This window comes from Equus caballus, chromosome 17 (assembly GCF_041296265.1).
Source record: "Equus caballus isolate H_3958 breed thoroughbred chromosome 17, TB-T2T, whole genome shotgun sequence".
In the NCBI taxonomy this organism is placed as follows: domain Eukaryota; kingdom Metazoa; phylum Chordata; class Mammalia; order Perissodactyla; family Equidae; genus Equus; species Equus caballus.
In genome coordinates this window covers 38,972,649-38,990,729 of record NC_091700.1, presented here as the reverse complement: position 1 = coordinate 38,990,729, position 18,081 = coordinate 38,972,649, and the positions used below count along the sequence as shown (strand labels likewise).

Sequence of the window (18,081 nt, the reverse complement as noted above, 5' to 3'; positions counted from 1 at the left end):
ATTGCTCCCGTGCACGTTTTTAATGCTTTGTTTATGTCCAAATATGTTGTCTGTTTTCATAAATGTCACTTGTGTGCTCTCAAACAAGATGTGTTCTGTTTGCTCTAGAGAGAGATCGTGTCAGTCTGTTCTTATTTTCTTTGCTCTTTTTGGAAGCTTTTAGAATTTTCTCTTCATTTCCATGGATCCTTTACAGATAATTTTTTACTTCCTTCTTTAACTTTGTGAAATTTATCTTCATTAGTTTTTGAATATTACCTCTTCTCTGTTTTCTTTTTTTTTCATCTTAGTTGTCTTGGATTTCATTTATTTCAGATGTTAGATGTCTTTTTTTACCCACCATATCACACTGCTGTTCTTTTAAATATTCTCTCACTTTATTGTTTTATTCTGTTTCCTGGGAGAGTTTCTCAATGTCATTTTCCATGTCTAAATAATTTGCTGTTCTCATGTATCCACACTGCTATTTATCCCATGACTTAAGTCTTTAACAATCGTCCTTTTACACCTATTTCCTCATGAGGTTTTCCTTATGCTTTCTCATTGTCACTTCGTGCTACTAACATCTTCCCTTGTATCTTTAAGTGTATTTGTCATGCTTATGTTCCAGTATGTTCCAGTAGTTCTACTTCAAATGGTCTATGTTGCTCACTTTGTTGTATTTCTTTTTCAGTCGTTGTACTCCTCAGGTATGTAATTGTTTTGACTTGTGAGCTTTCATTCCTTGTGGCTGTTGGCTACTCTGTCTGGCATCTTGTATTAGAGAAGGGCTAACGTTTTGCTTGGGACCATCTCAGTCTGTGGCTGTTATCTCAGAATAATTATTAATAGTGTGTCCTTTTCACTCTCAGAAGTGTCCTCTCTTGGGTGCTGTATTATATAGTCACCTTTGTTGAGACCTAGGACCTAAGGTGTGTTTTTCTAAGTAAGTTTAATATGAGGGCAGGTGATGGCCCCAGGCGCAGACAGTCTCAGAAACCGTGAAACACTGTGACTACTCAACTCCTGTGGTCAGGATCTGTCACCTTTGAGCTCTTGGGGAAAGCGGCATTTGAGGAGGCATTTGAGGTTGTCACCTGGGGCTTGGGAGACGGAGGAGGTGGAGGAGTGAAGGATCAAGGATTGTTCAGCCCTTCCCTGCTTTCATCAGCTAACCTAATGCTACTCTAATTTTATCCTAGCTACATCTGGGTGGTTGCTACTTGTTTCTGCTGAGAAAGGAAAGTGATCGCTTCCAAGCAACTCAGGGGAGAGGCAAGAACGGTCCTTAAAATTTTCCCTCACACTGAGCCCCTCAAGGCTGCCACCCACTGCCCCTAACCCCAGGCTACCCACCAATTAAGAGACAGCCTTCAGGCCTCTGTCATTTCCCAGGGTTGTCACTCTTGTTATTTCTGGGAATGCATAGTTCCTTAGACTTCTGAAGTTTTGGGAGGAGGATGCAACATGCCGTACCATTTGGCGTCTTGATAGGAACCCATGATTTCTCTGGAAATTATCAGGGTGTGTTACTTTGATGAGAACCTTTAAGTGTATTTGAACTTTAAGATATACGTACTAATGTATATTGTTGCCAGATACAGAGTTAATGAAATTTGAAAGAATTTGGTGAAGAGTGCAGGCTGTCCAAAAATCAATAATATTTGTGCAATGCTGAATATTAGCATGATACTGTGAAGGTGACAGACTCAAAGTGCATTTTGCAAGTGTCTTATTTTGTAGATGAAGAAAAAGATAAATAGAGAAAAGATTACCCAAGCCAGTTTTGAGGTGAAAAGTCTTGATTTTGGATAATATAACCAGATAACGTTTTCTGAGAGGACTGTAGAGAAAAAGAAAAAGAAAAAGAATCATTGTAAACGCATGGTCTTCACGCAGGTCAGAAAATCTTTTAATCATCATTTGGTCATCGTTGACCTTCCTACTTGTTTCTTTCCTACCAGATAACAACCAGGGACTAGGCCCTGACACTGTGTGTTCATTGTTCTTGTGTATTCTCTTTCTATCTATATCTCTGTGTTAGCTCTTACTTGGATGCACCTCCCCATCCCGACACACTCAGATCCCTCTCACGTTTCCCAAATTGATTCCAGAGTGCATGAAGGAGAAACAAAATGGTGAAGAAGGAAGGAGGTGTAATCATGAATGCTATGTCTCCCTTGTTCCCTTCATTCTCTTTCCAGTGGATACACACAGGGACACACAGACACGCACACACGCACATACAGAACCCGGAAACTGTGTCAGAGGTTCCAGTGCTGGACCCTGAAACGGATGCTTTTGTTTCTGTCGTGTTTCCTCGTGACTTTACTTTTTGTGTGCTGCAATTCTGTTGGGAAAAAGAACCTGATTATCTTCCAAAATGTCTGACTCTATTTTTTGTACATGGTTTTTACTCTATGGCAGGGTTATGGATTCTTCCCGAATGTCGTCTGGCAACAGTGACAAGATGGGGTGAGTTGACATGAGTGATCTGAGTGGTGAAAGGTATGGGGGGCATCGATGGCAACAACAGGTTTCCATAAGAGACTATAAGCTTCTGTAGGTAACTTTCTTTCCTGTTGGGCCTAGGTGGCCAAAGGAAGGAGGAGTCAGAAGAGGGAGACTTCTTACTCACGGTTTGTTTGTGAGCCTTAGAAAGTAGTAGCCAAAGCTTTGAGGAAACTCTCAGAATGCCTGTGTGTAAGACTCTGCTAGAGTGGGCCAGGAGAGGAGAGAATCCTATTTGGAGCAAGGAGACGGTAGCAGTGGAGAGGGAGCAGTGGAGCTCTCAGCAGAAGAGAATGGAGCTAAACAGACCTCGGCTCCTTTCGTCAGCCTCCAGAGCTCTGCCACCATCTAAAGCTGGTGTCCCGAATGCCAAGCCACCGTCATACTGGAGGGAGCCCGTGCCTCAGACCTGCAGTCATCTGAACCCTGTATGAGGAACAGAAAAGACATACATGATACATGAAGGGTCAGGATGTGGTGGAGGGTGTTGAGGATCAGGAAATTAGGAGGAGCTGGGGAAATGTGTACCTACAACCTGGAGTTGAATTTTGAGCTAAATTCAACCTCGATGCAATTACACGTGAGAGTAAGGTTCAGTAGTGAAGAATTGTATTTCAATATCTTCATTCATTAGGCTTTTTGACCGGCCGAAGATCTTCGTTACAACTATAGAAAGCCCTATTTCTAGGGAAGATTAAAATACTAGTTTCCAAATAACTAACATCCACATAAGTTTTTAGGGTTCAACCAGTTTACCACTTGAAGACTACTTGTAACTAATTGCAAACAAGAGTGTAACTCTATGAAGTCACTAGGAGTCTGATCATATATGCTTTTAATTCTTTAGAAATGACCCCGATGAACTGACAGAAGTAGTCTGTGATGGAACCACCAACAAAAGGTGACGTATATACTCAGAGAGAGAGAGAGAGAGAATGAGTGAAATGCAGACGCGGCATTATCCATGGGAATGCGGAGTATTCTGGACAATGATTCTAAGATCTTTTCTAAAATTTCGGATCCACTGAGCTAAGTCATGTTTATCATATTCTTAGATGTTAGTCATGTTTATCATATTCTTAGATTCACAGAATCCTTGTTCAAATAAGTGGGTCACATCACTGTCCCATGTAGGAAATCTCAAATGACAGGTTGTTGCATTTCTTGGTGTTTACGTTAACATAGAACAACTCTCCAGGCTCCGTGATGATTTGTTATGAGGACCAAATAAGTGTTAAACACTTAGGACGATGTCTGGCACGTAATAAATACCATTTAAGTGCTTATTAGATGGAACAAAAATTTTCCGTGTACTTAGTCATGTCATCTGAACACAGCGATAATTTTCATTTTTCCTGTCCAGTCCTTATACCTCTCACTTCTTTTTCTGACGTCATTGAGCAGTGTTGGAAGGCATATGGCTCTTGGGAGGAAATAAAAGGAGGTCAGGACTGGAGAACAGGATTGAGGGGAGAGAGGTGCTCCACAAGGATGAGGGCTGGCAGGGCCAGATTTTGAAGGGCATTGTAGGCTCTGCTGAATGGTTTTGGCTCAATCCTAGTAGCACTGGCAAGGCAATGAGGGGTCATGCTTGAGGCTCTGCAAACAATACAAACTCCAATCGTGAACCGTAGACGTACCAACTGTAGCTTTCTAGAGAGGTAGGCTTTTCTAGAGATGCACTCCTAGACTGTGCATTCCCAGGTATGTGGACATCTTTAGGGGTGATGTCTGGGATGAGGAGAGGGTATGTTGTCTCTGCCGCTATATGGGCTTTTAAGGGCTGGAGAGTCTGTGCAGCTCGATGTTCCCTCTCCCACGTGAATGCTGAGAAGAGTGAGAGCTGACCACAAAACAGGGAGCCGACTCCAGACAGAGTTTGGAGAGACACAGTGAAGATAGCCCTTTGAGTCTTTAGTCAGGAGGTTGACAGAGCAAATCAAGACATAGACTCAATAAGGGGCATTGTTCTAAATGCACTTTCAAGTTTCCTTGGGAGAATAGGTTGAAAGTAGGATGAGTTGAGACAGAAAATTTTTGGTTTTGCAACGTCAGCTTTTTTGTACTATCTCCTTTTTTCCCCAATCTCATTTTCACCAGAACAAGCACCAGGAGAGCTATTTTTGAAACACTTTTTCCATTGTAAGAATTCGAAACTTATGCAGATTTCTAAATTGTGGTAAATGCATGTAACCTAAAATAGATCATCTTCAGCATTTTTAAGTGTGCCATTCTGTAGCGTTAGGTACCTTCATATTGTTGTGCAGCCAACCTGCAGAACTCTTCTCGTCTTGCAAAACTGAAACTCTGTACACATTAAACTACTCTCCCCGTTGCCCCTTTCCCAAGCTCTTGGCAACCACCATTCTACCTTCTGTCTCTGTGAGTTTGACTACTCTAGGTATGTCATGTCAGTGGAATCATGCAAAATTTGTCTTCTTGTGACTAGTTATTTCATTTAGCACAATGCCCTCAAAGTCAATCCATGTTGCAGCGTGTGTCCGAATTTCATTTCTTTTTAAGACTGAACAATATTCCAACACATACAGAAATTTCTCGCAAATGGTTCCAAAAGCTCCAGTATACCCTTTACTTACTTTTCCAATTGTTAACATTTTGTCACATTTCCTTTGTTACTCCCATCATATGGATATGTAGGTATATAGACATAAATCTATCTATCTATCTATCTATCTATAGATATATAGAAAGAGAGAGAGAGAAAGAAAATACGTTTAGATATAGATATACACATAGAAAGAGCTCTCTCTCTCAATATACCTGTATCTAGACCTGATTTTAATGTGAGTTGAGGCAGAAGATGTTTGATAGACACACACGTGACACACACCTTCCTACACACTTAGGCTCTATTCCTGAATCATTAGAGAGAAAATGCAGACCACATACCCTTTACTCCTGAATATTTCAGTTTTATTTTTCTACCTTCAGGGACACCTAACCACAGCACAGTGATCAAAATCAGAAAATTTTCACTTCCGTAACCATAATACGATTACCAGAATTGGAAAATGAAAGCCATAATAGAATATTATCTGATTTATGGTTTACATTGCGACTCACTCTTGGTGTCATACATTCTATGGGTTTGGATAAAAGTAGAATGACATGAATCTGTCATTAGAGTTTCATAACGATGGAGTATTTTCACTGCCCTAAAAATCCTTTGTGCTCCGCCTATTCATCCTTCTCCCCGCCAACTCCTGGCAACCACCGATCTCTTCCTGTCGCCCCAATTTTGCCACGTCCAGAATGTCATATAGTTGGCCTCATACAGTATGCAACCTTTTCAGATTGGCTTCTTTCACAAAGTAACATGCATGTAAGGTTTCTTTTCACAGCTTGATAGCTCGATGCTTTTTAGCGCTGAATAATATGCCGTTGACTAGATGTACCACGGTTTGTTTATCCGTTCATCTGGTGCAGGACATCTTGGTTGCTTCCGCTTTTTGGCGATTACGAGTAAAGCTGCTATCAACATTTGTGTGCAGGTTTTCATCTGCGTGTAAGTTTTGAACTCCTTTGGGTAAATACTAAGGAGCGTATGTTAAGCTGGATCGTACGTTAAGGGTTATGCTTGGTTTTGTAAGAAACCCCTAAACTGCCTTCCAGAGTGGCTGTTCCGTTTTGCCTTGCCACCCATACTGAATGAGTGTCTCCAATGCTCCACATGCTTGTCAGCAATTGCTGTTGTTAGTGTTCCATATTTTGACTATTCTAACAGGTGTGTAGTGGTATCTCATTGTTGTTCAATTTGCATTTCCCTGGAGCCATATGATGTGGAGCATCGTCTCATACTCTTAGTTGCCATTTTTATGTCTTCTTTGGCCAGATGTCTGTTAAGTTGTTTGCCCCATTTTTTAATCTGGTTGTGTGTGTTCTTGTTGTTTAGTTTTAAGATTTCTTTGCGTATTTGTATATTTGTTATTCCTTTATCAACTGTGCCTTTTGCAAATATTTTCTCCCAGTCTGTGGCTTGTGATTTTATCCTCTTGACATTGTGTCTTGTGGAGCAGCAGTTTAAAATGTTAATGAAATCCAGCTTATCAGTTATTCCTTTCATGATCTTGATTTTGCTGTCACATCTAGAAAGTCATGTTTCTAAAGAGGTCATCTCGGTTTTCTTCCGTGTTACTGTCTTCTAGGAATTCTAGAGTTTTGCTTTTGACATGTGGGTCTATAATGCATTTTGATTTCCGTTTTGTAAAGGTGTAAAGGGCCATGTGCACGTTCACTGTCTCGCACGTGGATGTCCAGTTCTTCCAGCACCATTCGTTGATAAGACTGTCTTTGCTCCATTGTATGGTCTGTGCTCCTTTGTCAAAGAACGGTGGAGTATGTTAACGGGCATCTATTTCTAGGCTCTCTGTTCTGCTCCTTTGGTCCATTTGTCTGTTCTTTCACCAGTACCACACTGTCTTGATTGCTGTAGCTTTATAGTGAATTTTGACATTGGCTCATGTCAGTCCTTCAACTTTTTTCTTCTTTGATATTATGTTGACTTTTAAAAAGCTGTTGCAGTTGCGATACGGTCAGAGAAAATCTATATGATATTGCTCCCGTGCACGTTTTTAATGCTTTGTTTATGTCCAAATATGTTGTCTGTTTTCATAAATGTCACTTGTGTGCTCTCAAACAAGATGTGTTCTGTTTGCTCTAGAGAGAGATCGTGTCAGTCTGTTCTTATTTTCTTTGCTCTTTTTGGAAGCTTTTAGAATTTTCTCTTCATTTCCATGGATCCTTTACAGATAATTTTTTACTTCCTTCTTTAACTTTGTGAAATTTATCTTCATTAGTTTTTGAATATTACCTCTTCTCTGTTTTCTTTTTTTTTCATCTTAGTTGTCTTGGATTTCATTTATTTCAGATGTTAGATGTCTTTTTTTACCCACCATATCACACTGCTGTTCTTTTAAATATTCTCTCACTTTATTGTTTTATTCTGTTTCCTGGGAGAGTTTCTCAATGTCATTTTCCATGTCTAAATAATTTGCTGTTCTCATGTATCCACACTGCTATTTATCCCATGACTTAAGTCTTTAACAATCGTCCTTTTACACCTATTTCCTCATGAGGTTTTCCTTATGCTTTCTCATTGTCACTTCGTGCTACTAACATCTTCCCTTGTATCTTTAAGTGTATTTGTCATGCTTATGTTCCAGTATGTTCCAGTAGTTCTACTTCAAATGGTCTATGTTGCTCACTTTGTTGTATTTCTTTTTCAGTCGTTGTACTCCTCAGGTATGTAATTGTTTTGACTTGTGAGCTTTCATTCCTTGTGGCTGTTGGCTACTCTGTCTGGCATCTTGTATTAGAGAAGGGCTAACGTTTTGCTTGGGACCATCTCAGTCTGTGGCTGTTATCTCAGAATAATTATTAATAGTGTGTCCTTTTCACTCTCAGAAGTGTCCTCTCTTGGGTGCTGTATTATATAGTCACCTTTGTTGAGACCTAGGACCTAAGGTGTGTTTTTCTAAGTAAGTTTAATATGAGGGCAGGTGATGGCCCCAGGCGCAGACAGTCTCAGAAACCGTGAAACACTGTGACTACTCAACTCCTGTGGTCAGGATCTGTCACCTTTGAGCTCTTGGGGAAAGCGGCATTTGAGGAGGCATTTGAGGTTGTCACCTGGGGCTTGGGAGACGGAGGAGGTGGAGGAGTGAAGGATCAAGGATTGTTCAGCCCTTCCCTGCTTTCATCAGCTAACCTAATGCTACTCTAATTTTATCCTAGCTACATCTGGGTGGTTGCTACTTGTTTCTGCTGAGAAAGGAAAGTGATCGCTTCCAAGCAACTCAGGGGAGAGGCAAGAACGGTCCTTAAAATTTTCCCTCACACTGAGCCCCTCAAGGCTGCCACCCACTGCCCCTAACCCCAGGCTACCCACCAATTAAGAGACAGCCTTCAGGCCTCTGTCATTTCCCAGGGTTGTCACTCTTGTTATTTCTGGGAATGCATAGTTCCTTAGACTTCTGAAGTTTTGGGAGGAGGATGCAACATGCCGTACCATTTGGCGTCTTGATAGGAACCCATGATTTCTCTGGAAATTATCAGGGTGTGTTACTTTGATGAGAACCTTTAAGTGTATTTGAACTTTAAGATATACGTACTAATGTATATTGTTGCCAGATACAGAGTTAATGAAATTTGAAAGAATTTGGTGAAGAGTGCAGGCTGTCCAAAAATCAATAATATTTGTGCAATGCTGAATATTAGCATGATACTGTGAAGGTGACAGACTCAAAGTGCATTTTGCAAGTGTCTTATTTTGTAGATGAAGAAAAAGATAAATAGAGAAAAGATTACCCAAGCCAGTTTTGAGGTGAAAAGTCTTGATTTTGGATAATATAACCAGATAACGTTTTCTGAGAGGACTGTAGAGAAAAAGAAAAAGAAAAAGAATCATTGTAAACGCATGGTCTTCACGCAGGTCAGAAAATCTTTTAATCATCATTTGGTCATCGTTGACCTTCCTACTTGTTTCTTTCCTACCAGATAACAACCAGGGACTAGGCCCTGACACTGTGTGTTCATTGTTCTTGTGTATTCTCTTTCTATCTATATCTCTGTGTTAGCTCTTACTTGGATGCACCTCCCCATCCCGACACACTCAGATCCCTCTCACGTTTCCCAAATTGATTCCAGAGTGCATGAAGGAGAAACAAAATGGTGAAGAAGGAAGGAGGTGTAATCATGAATGCTATGTCTCCCTTGTTCCCTTCATTCTCTTTCCAGTGGATACACACAGGGACACACAGACACGCACACACGCACATACAGAACCCGGAAACTGTGTCAGAGGTTCCAGTGCTGGACCCTGAAACGGATGCTTTTGTTTCTGTCGTGTTTCCTCGTGACTTTACTTTTTGTGTGCTGCAATTCTGTTGGGAAAAAGAACCTGATTATCTTCCAAAATGTCTGACTCTATTTTTTGTACATGGTTTTTACTCTATGGCAGGGTTATGGATTCTTCCCGAATGTCGTCTGGCAACAGTGACAAGATGGGGTGAGTTGACATGAGTGATCTGAGTGGTGAAAGGTATGGGGGGCATCGATGGCAACAACAGGTTTCCATAAGAGACTATAAGCTTCTGTAGGTAACTTTCTTTCCTGTTGGGCCTAGGTGGCCAAAGGAAGGAGGAGTCAGAAGAGGGAGACTTCTTACTCACGGTTTGTTTGTGAGCCTTAGAAAGTAGTAGCCAAAGCTTTGAGGAAACTCTCAGAATGCCTGTGTGTAAGACTCTGCTAGAGTGGGCCAGGAGAGGAGAGAATCCTATTTGGAGCAAGGAGACGGTAGCAGTGGAGAGGGAGCAGTGGAGCTCTCAGCAGAAGAGAATGGAGCTAAACAGACCTCGGCTCCTTTCGTCAGCCTCCAGAGCTCTGCCACCATCTAAAGCTGGTGTCCCGAATGCCAAGCCACCGTCATACTGGAGGGAGCCCGTGCCTCAGACCTGCAGTCATCTGAACCCTGTATGAGGAACAGAAAAGACATACATGATACATGAAGGGTCAGGATGTGGTGGAGGGTGTTGAGGATCAGGAAATTAGGAGGAGCTGGGGAAATGTGTACCTACAACCTGGAGTTGAATTTTGAGCTAAATTCAACCTCGATGCAATTACACGTGAGAGTAAGGTTCAGTAGTGAAGAATTGTATTTCAATATCTTCATTCATTAGGCTTTTTGACCGGCCGAAGATCTTCGTTACAACTATAGAAAGCCCTATTTCTAGGGAAGATTAAAATACTAGTTTCCAAATAACTAACATCCACATAAGTTTTTAGGGTTCAACCAGTTTACCACTTGAAGACTACTTGTAACTAATTGCAAACAAGAGTGTAACTCTATGAAGTCACTAGGAGTCTGATCATATATGCTTTTAATTCTTTAGAAATGACCCCGATGAACTGACAGAAGTAGTCTGTGATGGAACCACCAACAAAAGGTGACGTATATACTCAGAGAGAGAGAGAGAGAGAATGAGTGAAATGCAGACGCGGCATTATCCATGGGAATGCGGAGTATTCTGGACAATGATTCTAAGATCTTTTCTAAAATTTCGGATCCACTGAGCTAAGTCATGTTTATCATATTCTTAGATGTTAGTCATGTTTATCATATTCTTAGATTCACAGAATCCTTGTTCAAATAAGTGGGTCACATCACTGTCCCATGTAGGAAATCTCAAATGACAGGTTGTTGCATTTCTTGGTGTTTACGTTAACATAGAACAACTCTCCAGGCTCCGTGATGATTTGTTATGAGGACCAAATAAGTGTTAAACACTTAGGACGATGTCTGGCACGTAATAAATACCATTTAAGTGCTTATTAGATGGAACAAAAATTTTCCGTGTACTTAGTCATGTCATCTGAACACAGCGATAATTTTCATTTTTCCTGTCCAGTCCTTATACCTCTCACTTCTTTTTCTGACGTCATTGAGCAGTGTTGGAAGGCATATGGCTCTTGGGAGGAAATAAAAGGAGGTCAGGACTGGAGAACAGGATTGAGGGGAGAGAGGTGCTCCACAAGGATGAGGGCTGGCAGGGCCAGATTTTGAAGGGCATTGTAGGCTCTGCTGAATGGTTTTGGCTCAATCCTAGTAGCACTGGCAAGGCAATGAGGGGTCATGCTTGAGGCTCTGCAAACAATACAAACTCCAATCGTGAACCGTAGACGTACCAACTGTAGCTTTCTAGAGAGGTAGGCTTTTCTAGAGATGCACTCCTAGACTGTGCATTCCCAGGTATGTGGACATCTTTAGGGGTGATGTCTGGGATGAGGAGAGGGTATGTTGTCTCTGCCGCTATATGGGCTTTTAAGGGCTGGAGAGTCTGTGCAGCTCGATGTTCCCTCTCCCACGTGAATGCTGAGAAGAGTGAGAGCTGACCACAAAACAGGGAGCCGACTCCAGACAGAGTTTGGAGAGACACAGTGAAGATAGCCCTTTGAGTCTTTAGTCAGGAGGTTGACAGAGCAAATCAAGACATAGACTCAATAAGGGGCATTGTTCTAAATGCACTTTCAAGTTTCCTTGGGAGAATAGGTTGAAAGTAGGATGAGTTGAGACAGAAAATTTTTGGTTTTGCAACGTCAGCTTTTTTGTACTATCTCCTTTTTTCCCCAATCTCATTTTCACCAGAACAAGCACCAGGAGAGCTATTTTTGAAACACTTTTTCCATTGTAAGAATTCGAAACTTATGCAGATTTCTAAATTGTGGTAAATGCATGTAACCTAAAATAGATCATCTTCAGCATTTTTAAGTGTGCCATTCTGTAGCGTTAGGTACCTTCATATGGTTGTGCAGCCAACCTGCAGAACTCTTCTCGTCTTGCAAAACTGAAACTCTGTACACATTAAACTACTCTCCCCGTTGCCCCTTTCCCAAGCTCTTGGCAACCACCATTCTACCTTCTGTCTCTGTGAGTTTGACTACTCTAGGTATGTCATGTCAGTGGAATCATGCAAAATTTGTCTTCTTGTGACTAGTTATTTCATTTAGCACAATGCCCTCAAAGTCAATCCATGTTGCAGCGTGTGTCCGAATTTCATTTCTTTTTAAGACTGAACAATATTCCAACACATACAGAAATTTCTCGCAAATGGTTCCAAAAGCTCCAGTATACCCTTTACTTACTTTTCCAATTGTTAACATTTTGTCACATTTCCTTTGTTACTCCCATCATATGGATATGTAGGTATATAGACATAAATCTATCTATCTATCTATCTATCTATAGATATATAGAAAGAGAGAGAGAGAAAGAAAGTACGTTTAGATATAGATATACACATAGAAAGAGCTCTCTCTCTCAATATACCTGTATCTAGACCTGATTTTAATGTGAGTTGAGGCAGAAGATGTTTGATAGACACACACGTGACACACACCTTCCTACACACTTAGGCTCTATTCCTGAATCATTAGAGAGAAAATGCAGACCACATACCCTTTACTCCTGAATATTTCAGTTTTATTTTTCTACCTTCAGGGACACCTAACCACAGCACAGTGATCAAAATCAGAAAATTTTCACTTCCGTAACCATAATACGATTACCAGAATTGGAAAATGAAAGCCATAATAGAATATTATCTGATTTATGGTTTACATTGCGACTCACTCTTGGTGTCATACATTCTATGGGTTTGGATAAAAGTAGAATGACATGAATCTGTCATTAGAGTTTCATAACGATGGAGTATTTTCACTGCCCTAAAAATCCTTTGTGCTCCGCCTATTCATCCTTCTCCCCGCCAACTCCTGGCAACCACCGATCTCTTCCTGTCGCCCCAATTTTGCCACGTCCAGAATGTCATATAGTTGGCCTCATACAGTATGCAACCTTTTCAGATTGGCTTCTTTCACAAAGTAACATGCATGTAAGGTTTCTTTTCACAGCTTGATAGCTCGATGCTTTTTAGCGCTGAATAATATGCCGTTGACTAGATGTACCACGGTTTGTTTATCCGTTCATCTGGTGCAGGACATCTTGGTTGCTTCCGCTTTTTGGCGATTACGAGTAAAGCTGCTATCAACATTTGTGTGCAGGTTTTCATCTGCGTGTAAGTTTTGAACTCCTTTGGGTAAATACTAAGGAGCGTATGTTAAGCTGGATCGTACGTTAAGGGTTATGCTTGGTTTTGTAAGAAACCCCTAAACTGCCTTCCAGAGTGGCTGTTCCGTTTTGCCTTGCCACCCATACTGAATGAGTGTCTCCAATGCTCCACATGCTTGTCAGCAATTGCTGTTGTTAGTGTTCCATATTTTGACTATTCTAACAGGTGTGTAGTGGTATCTCATTGTTGTTCAATTTGCATTTCCCTGGAGCCATATGATGTGGAGCATCGTCTCATACTCTTAGTTGCCATTTTTATGTCTTCTTTGGCCAGATGTCTGTTAAGTTGTTTGCCCCATTTTTTAATCTGGTTGTGTGTGTTCTTGTTGTTTAGTTTTAAGATTTCTTTGCGTATTTGTATATTTGTTATTCCTTTATCAACTGTGCCTTTTGCAAATATTTTCTCCCAGTCTGTGGCTTGTGATTTTATCCTCTTGACATTGTGTCTTGTGGAGCAGCAGTTTAAAATGTTAATGAAATCCAGCTTATCAGTTATTCCTTTCATGATCTTGATTTTGCTGTCACATCTAGAAAGTCATGTTTCTAAAGAGGTCATCTCGGTTTTCTTCCGTGTTACTGTCTTCTAGGAATTCTAGAGTTTTGCTTTTGACATGTGGGTCTATAATGCATTTTGATTTCCGTTTTGTAAAGGTGTAAAGGGCCATGTGCACGTTCACTGTCTCGCACGTGGATGTCCAGTTCTTCCAGCACCATTCGTTGATAAGACTGTCTTTGCTCCATTGTATGGTCTGTGCTCCTTTGTCAAAGAACGGTGGAGTATGTTAACGGGCATCTATTTCTAGGCTCTCTGTTCTGCTCCTTTGGTCCATTTGTCTGTTCTTTCACCAGTACCACACTGTCTTGATTGCTGTAGCTTTATAGTGAATTTTGACATTGGCTCATGTCAGTCCTTCAACTTTTTTCTTCTTTGATATTATGTTGACTTTTAAAAAGCTGTTGCAGTTGCGATACGGTCAGAGAAAATCTATATGATATTGCTCCCGTGCACGTTTTTAATGCTTTGTTTATGTCCAAATATGTTGTCTGTTTTCATAAATGTCACTTGTGTGCTCTCAAACAAGATGTGTTCTGTTTGCTCTAGAGAGAGATCGTGTCAGTCTGTTCTTATTTTCTTTGCTCTTTTTGGAAGCTTTTAGAATTTTCTCTTCATTTCCATGGATCCTTTACAGATAATTTTTTACTTCCTTCTTTAACTTTGTGAAATTTATCTTCATTAGTTTTTGAATATTACCTCTTCTCTGTTTTCTTTTTTTTTCATCTTAGTTGTCTTGGATTTCATTTATTTCAGATGTTAGATGTCTTTTTTTACCCACCATATCACACTGCTGTTCTTTTAAATATTCTCTCACTTTATTGTTTTATTCTGTTTCCTGGGAGAGTTTCTCAATGTCATTTTCCATGTCTAAATAATTTGCTGTTCTCATGTATCCACACTGCTATTTATCCCATGACTTAAGTCTTTAACAATCGTCCTTTTACACCTATTTCCTCATGAGGTTTTCCTTATGCTTTCTCATTGTCACTTCGTGCTACTAACATCTTCCCTTGTATCTTTAAGTGTATTTGTCATGCTTATGTTCCAGTATGTTCCAGTAGTTCTACTTCAAATGGTCTATGTTGCTCACTTTGTTGTATTTCTTTTTCAGTCGTTGTACTCCTCAGGTATGTAATTGTTTTGACTTGTGAGCTTTCATTCCTTGTGGCTGTTGGCTACTCTGTCTGGCATCTTGTATTAGAGAAGGGCTAACGTTTTGCTTGGGACCATCTCAGTCTGTGGCTGTTATCTCAGAATAATTATTAATAGTGTGTCCTTTTCACTCTCAGAAGTGTCCTCTCTTGGGTGCTGTATTATATAGTCACCTTTGTTGAGACCTAGGACCTAAGGTGTGTTTTTCTAAGTAAGTTTAATATGAGGGCAGGTGATGGCCCCAGGCGCAGACAGTCTCAGAAACCGTGAAACACTGTGACCACTCAACTCCTGTGGTCAGGATCTGTCACCTTTGAGCTCTTGGGGAAAGCGGCATTTGAGGAGGCATTTGAGGTTGTCACCTGGGGCTTGGGAGACGGAGGAGGTGGAGGAGTGAAGGATCAAGGATTGTTCAGCCCTTCCCTGCTTTCATCAGCTAACCTAATGCTACTCTAATTTTATCCTAGCTACATCTGGGTGGTTGCTACTTGTTTCTGCTGAGAAAGGAAAGTGATCGCTTCCAAGCAACTCAGGGGAGAGGCAAGAACGGTCCTTAAAATTTTCCCTCACACTGAGCCCCTCAAGGCTGCCACCCACTGCCCCTAACCCCAGGCTACCCACCAATTAAGAGACAGCCTTCAGGCCTCTGTCATTTCCCAGGGTTGTCACTCTTGTTATTTCTGGGAATGCATAGTTCCTTAGACTTCTGAAGTTTTGGGAGGAGGATGCAACATGCCGTACCATTTGGTGTCTTGATAGGAACCCATGATTTCTCTGGAAATTATCAGGGTGTGTTACTTTGATGAGAACCTTTAAGTGTATTTGAACTTTAAGATATACGTACTAATGTATATTGTTGCCAGATACAGAGTTAATGAAATTTGAAAGAATTTGGTGAAGAGTGCAGGCTGTCCAAAAATCAATAATATTTGTGCAATGCTGAATATTAGCATGATACTGTGAAGGTGACAGACTCAAAGTGCATTTTGCAAGTGTCTTATTTTGTAGATGAAGAAAAAGATAAATAGAGAAAAGATTACCCAAGCCAGTTTTGAGGTGAAAAGTCTTGATTTTGGATAATATAACCAGATAACGTTTTCTGAGAGGACTGTAGAGAAAAAGAAAAAGAAAAAGAATCATTGTAAACGCATGGTCTTCACGCAGGTCAGAAAATCTTTTAATCATCATTTGGTCATCGTTGACCTTCCTACTTGTTTCTTTCCTACCAGATAACAACCAGGGACTAGGCCCTGACACTGTGTGTTCATTGTTCTTGTGTATTCTCTTTCTATCTATATCTCTGTGTTAGCTCTTACTTGGATGCACCTCCCCATCCCGACACACTCAGATCCCTCTCACGTTTCCCAAATTGATTCCAGAGTGCATGAAGGAGAAACAAAATGGTGAAGAAGGAAGGAGGTGTAATCATGAATGCTATGTCTCCCTTGTTCCCTTCATTCTCTTTCCAGTGGATACACACAGGGACACACAGACACGCACACACGCACATACAGAACCCGGAAACTGTGTCAGAGGTTCCAGTGCTGGACCCTGAAACGGATGCTTTTGTTTCTGTCGTGTTTCCTCGTGACTTTACTTTTTGTGTGCTGCAATTCTGTTGGGAAAAAGAACCTGATTATCTTCCAAAATGTCTGACTCTATTTTTTGTACATGGTTTTTACTCTATGGCAGGGTTATGGATTCTTCCCGAATGTCGTCTGGCAACAGTGACAAGATGGGGTGAGTTGACATGAGTGATCTGAGTGGTGAAAGGTATGGGGGGCATCGATGGCAACAACAGGTTTCCATAAGAGACTATAAGCTTCTGTAGGTAACTTTCTTTCCTGTTGGGCCTAGGTGGCCAAAGGAAGGAGGAGTCAGAAGAGGGAGACTTCTTACTCACGGTTTGTTTGTGAGCCTTAGAAAGTAGTAGCCAAAGCTTTGAGGAAACTCTCAGAATGCCTGTGTGTAAGACTCTGCTAGAGTGGGCCAGGAGAGGAGAGAATCCTATTTGGAGCAAGGAGACGGTAGCAGTGGAGAGGGAGCAGTGGAGCTCTCAGCAGAAGAGAATGGAGCTAAACAGACCTCGGCTCCTTTCGTCAGCCTCCAGAGCTCTGCCACCATCTAAAGCTGGTGTCCCGAATGCCAAGCCACCGTCATACTGGAGGGAGCCCGTGCCTCAGACCTGCAGTCATCTGAACCCTGTATGAGGAACAGAAAAGACATACATGATACATGAAGGGTCAGGATGTGGTGGAGGGTGTTGAGGATCAGGAAATTAGGAGGAGCTGGGGAAATGTGTACCTACAACCTGGAGTTGAATTTTGAGCTAAATTCAACCTCGATGCAATTACACGTGAGAGTAAGGTTCAGTAGTGAAGAATTGTATTTCAATATCTTCATTCATTAGGCTTTTTGACCGGCCGAAGATCTTCGTTACAACTATAGAAAGCCCTATTTCTAGGGAAGATTAAAATACTAGTTTCCAAATAACTAACATCCACATAAGTTTTTAGGGTTCAACCAGTTTACCACTTGAAGACTACTTGTAACTAATTGCAAACAAGAGTGTAACTCTATGAAGTCACTAGGAGTCTGATCATATATGCTTTTAATTCTTTAGAAATGACCCCGATGAACTGACAGAAGTAGTCTGTGATGGAACCACCAACAAAAGGTGACGTATATACTCAGAGAGAGAGAGAGAGAGAGAGAATGAGTGAAATGCAGACGCGGCATTGTCCATGGGAATGCGGAGTATTCTGGACAATGATTCTAAGATCTTTTCTAAAATTTCGGATCCACTGAGCTAAGTCATGTTTATCATATTCTTAGATGTTAGTCATGTTTATCATATTCTTAGATTCACAGAATCCTTGTTCAAATAAGTGGGTCACATCACTGTCCCATGTAGGAAATCTCAAATGACAGGTTGTTGCATTTCTTGGTGTTTACGTTAACATAGAACAACTCTCCAGGCTCCGTGATGATTTGTTATGAGGACCAAATAAGTGTTAAACACTTAGGACGATGTCTGGCACGTAATAAATACCATTTAAGTGCTTATTAGATGGAACAAAAATTTTCCGTGTACTTAGTCATGTCATCTGAACACAGCGATAATTTTCATTTTTCCTGTCCAGTCCTTATACCTCTCACTTCTTTTTCTGACGTCATTGAGCAGTGTTGGAAGGCATATGGCTCTTGGGAGGAAATAAAAGGAGGTCAGGACTGGAGAACA

General features: G+C 41.0%; 2 protein-coding genes and 1 pseudogene across 2 annotated transcripts in view; 2 read left to right on the top strand and 1 right to left on the bottom strand.

The window, feature by feature from the left end:
* Positions 1-18,081, top strand: part of LOC138918369 (phosphatidylinositol 3,4,5-trisphosphate 3-phosphatase TPTE2-like) — a 444,167-nt gene that overhangs the window by 42,367 nt on the left and 383,719 nt on the right. The window lies entirely within an intron of this gene.
* Positions 1-18,081, top strand: part of LOC138918368 (phosphatidylinositol 3,4,5-trisphosphate 3-phosphatase TPTE2-like) — a 156,949-nt pseudogene that overhangs the window by 4,651 nt on the left and 134,217 nt on the right.
* LOC138918376 (mitochondrial ornithine transporter 1-like) overlaps positions 8,827-18,081 on the bottom strand; it is a 153,476-nt gene continuing 144,221 nt past the window's right edge. Inside the window, exons 20-22 of the transcript XR_011427704.1 lie at positions 16,926-17,042; positions 15,881-15,948; positions 8,827-9,979 (exon numbers count right to left, since the gene is read on the bottom strand). The gene's annotated coding sequence lies outside the window, so the exon portion shown is untranslated. The remainder of the gene's footprint in view (positions 9,980-15,880; positions 15,949-16,925; positions 17,043-18,081) is intronic.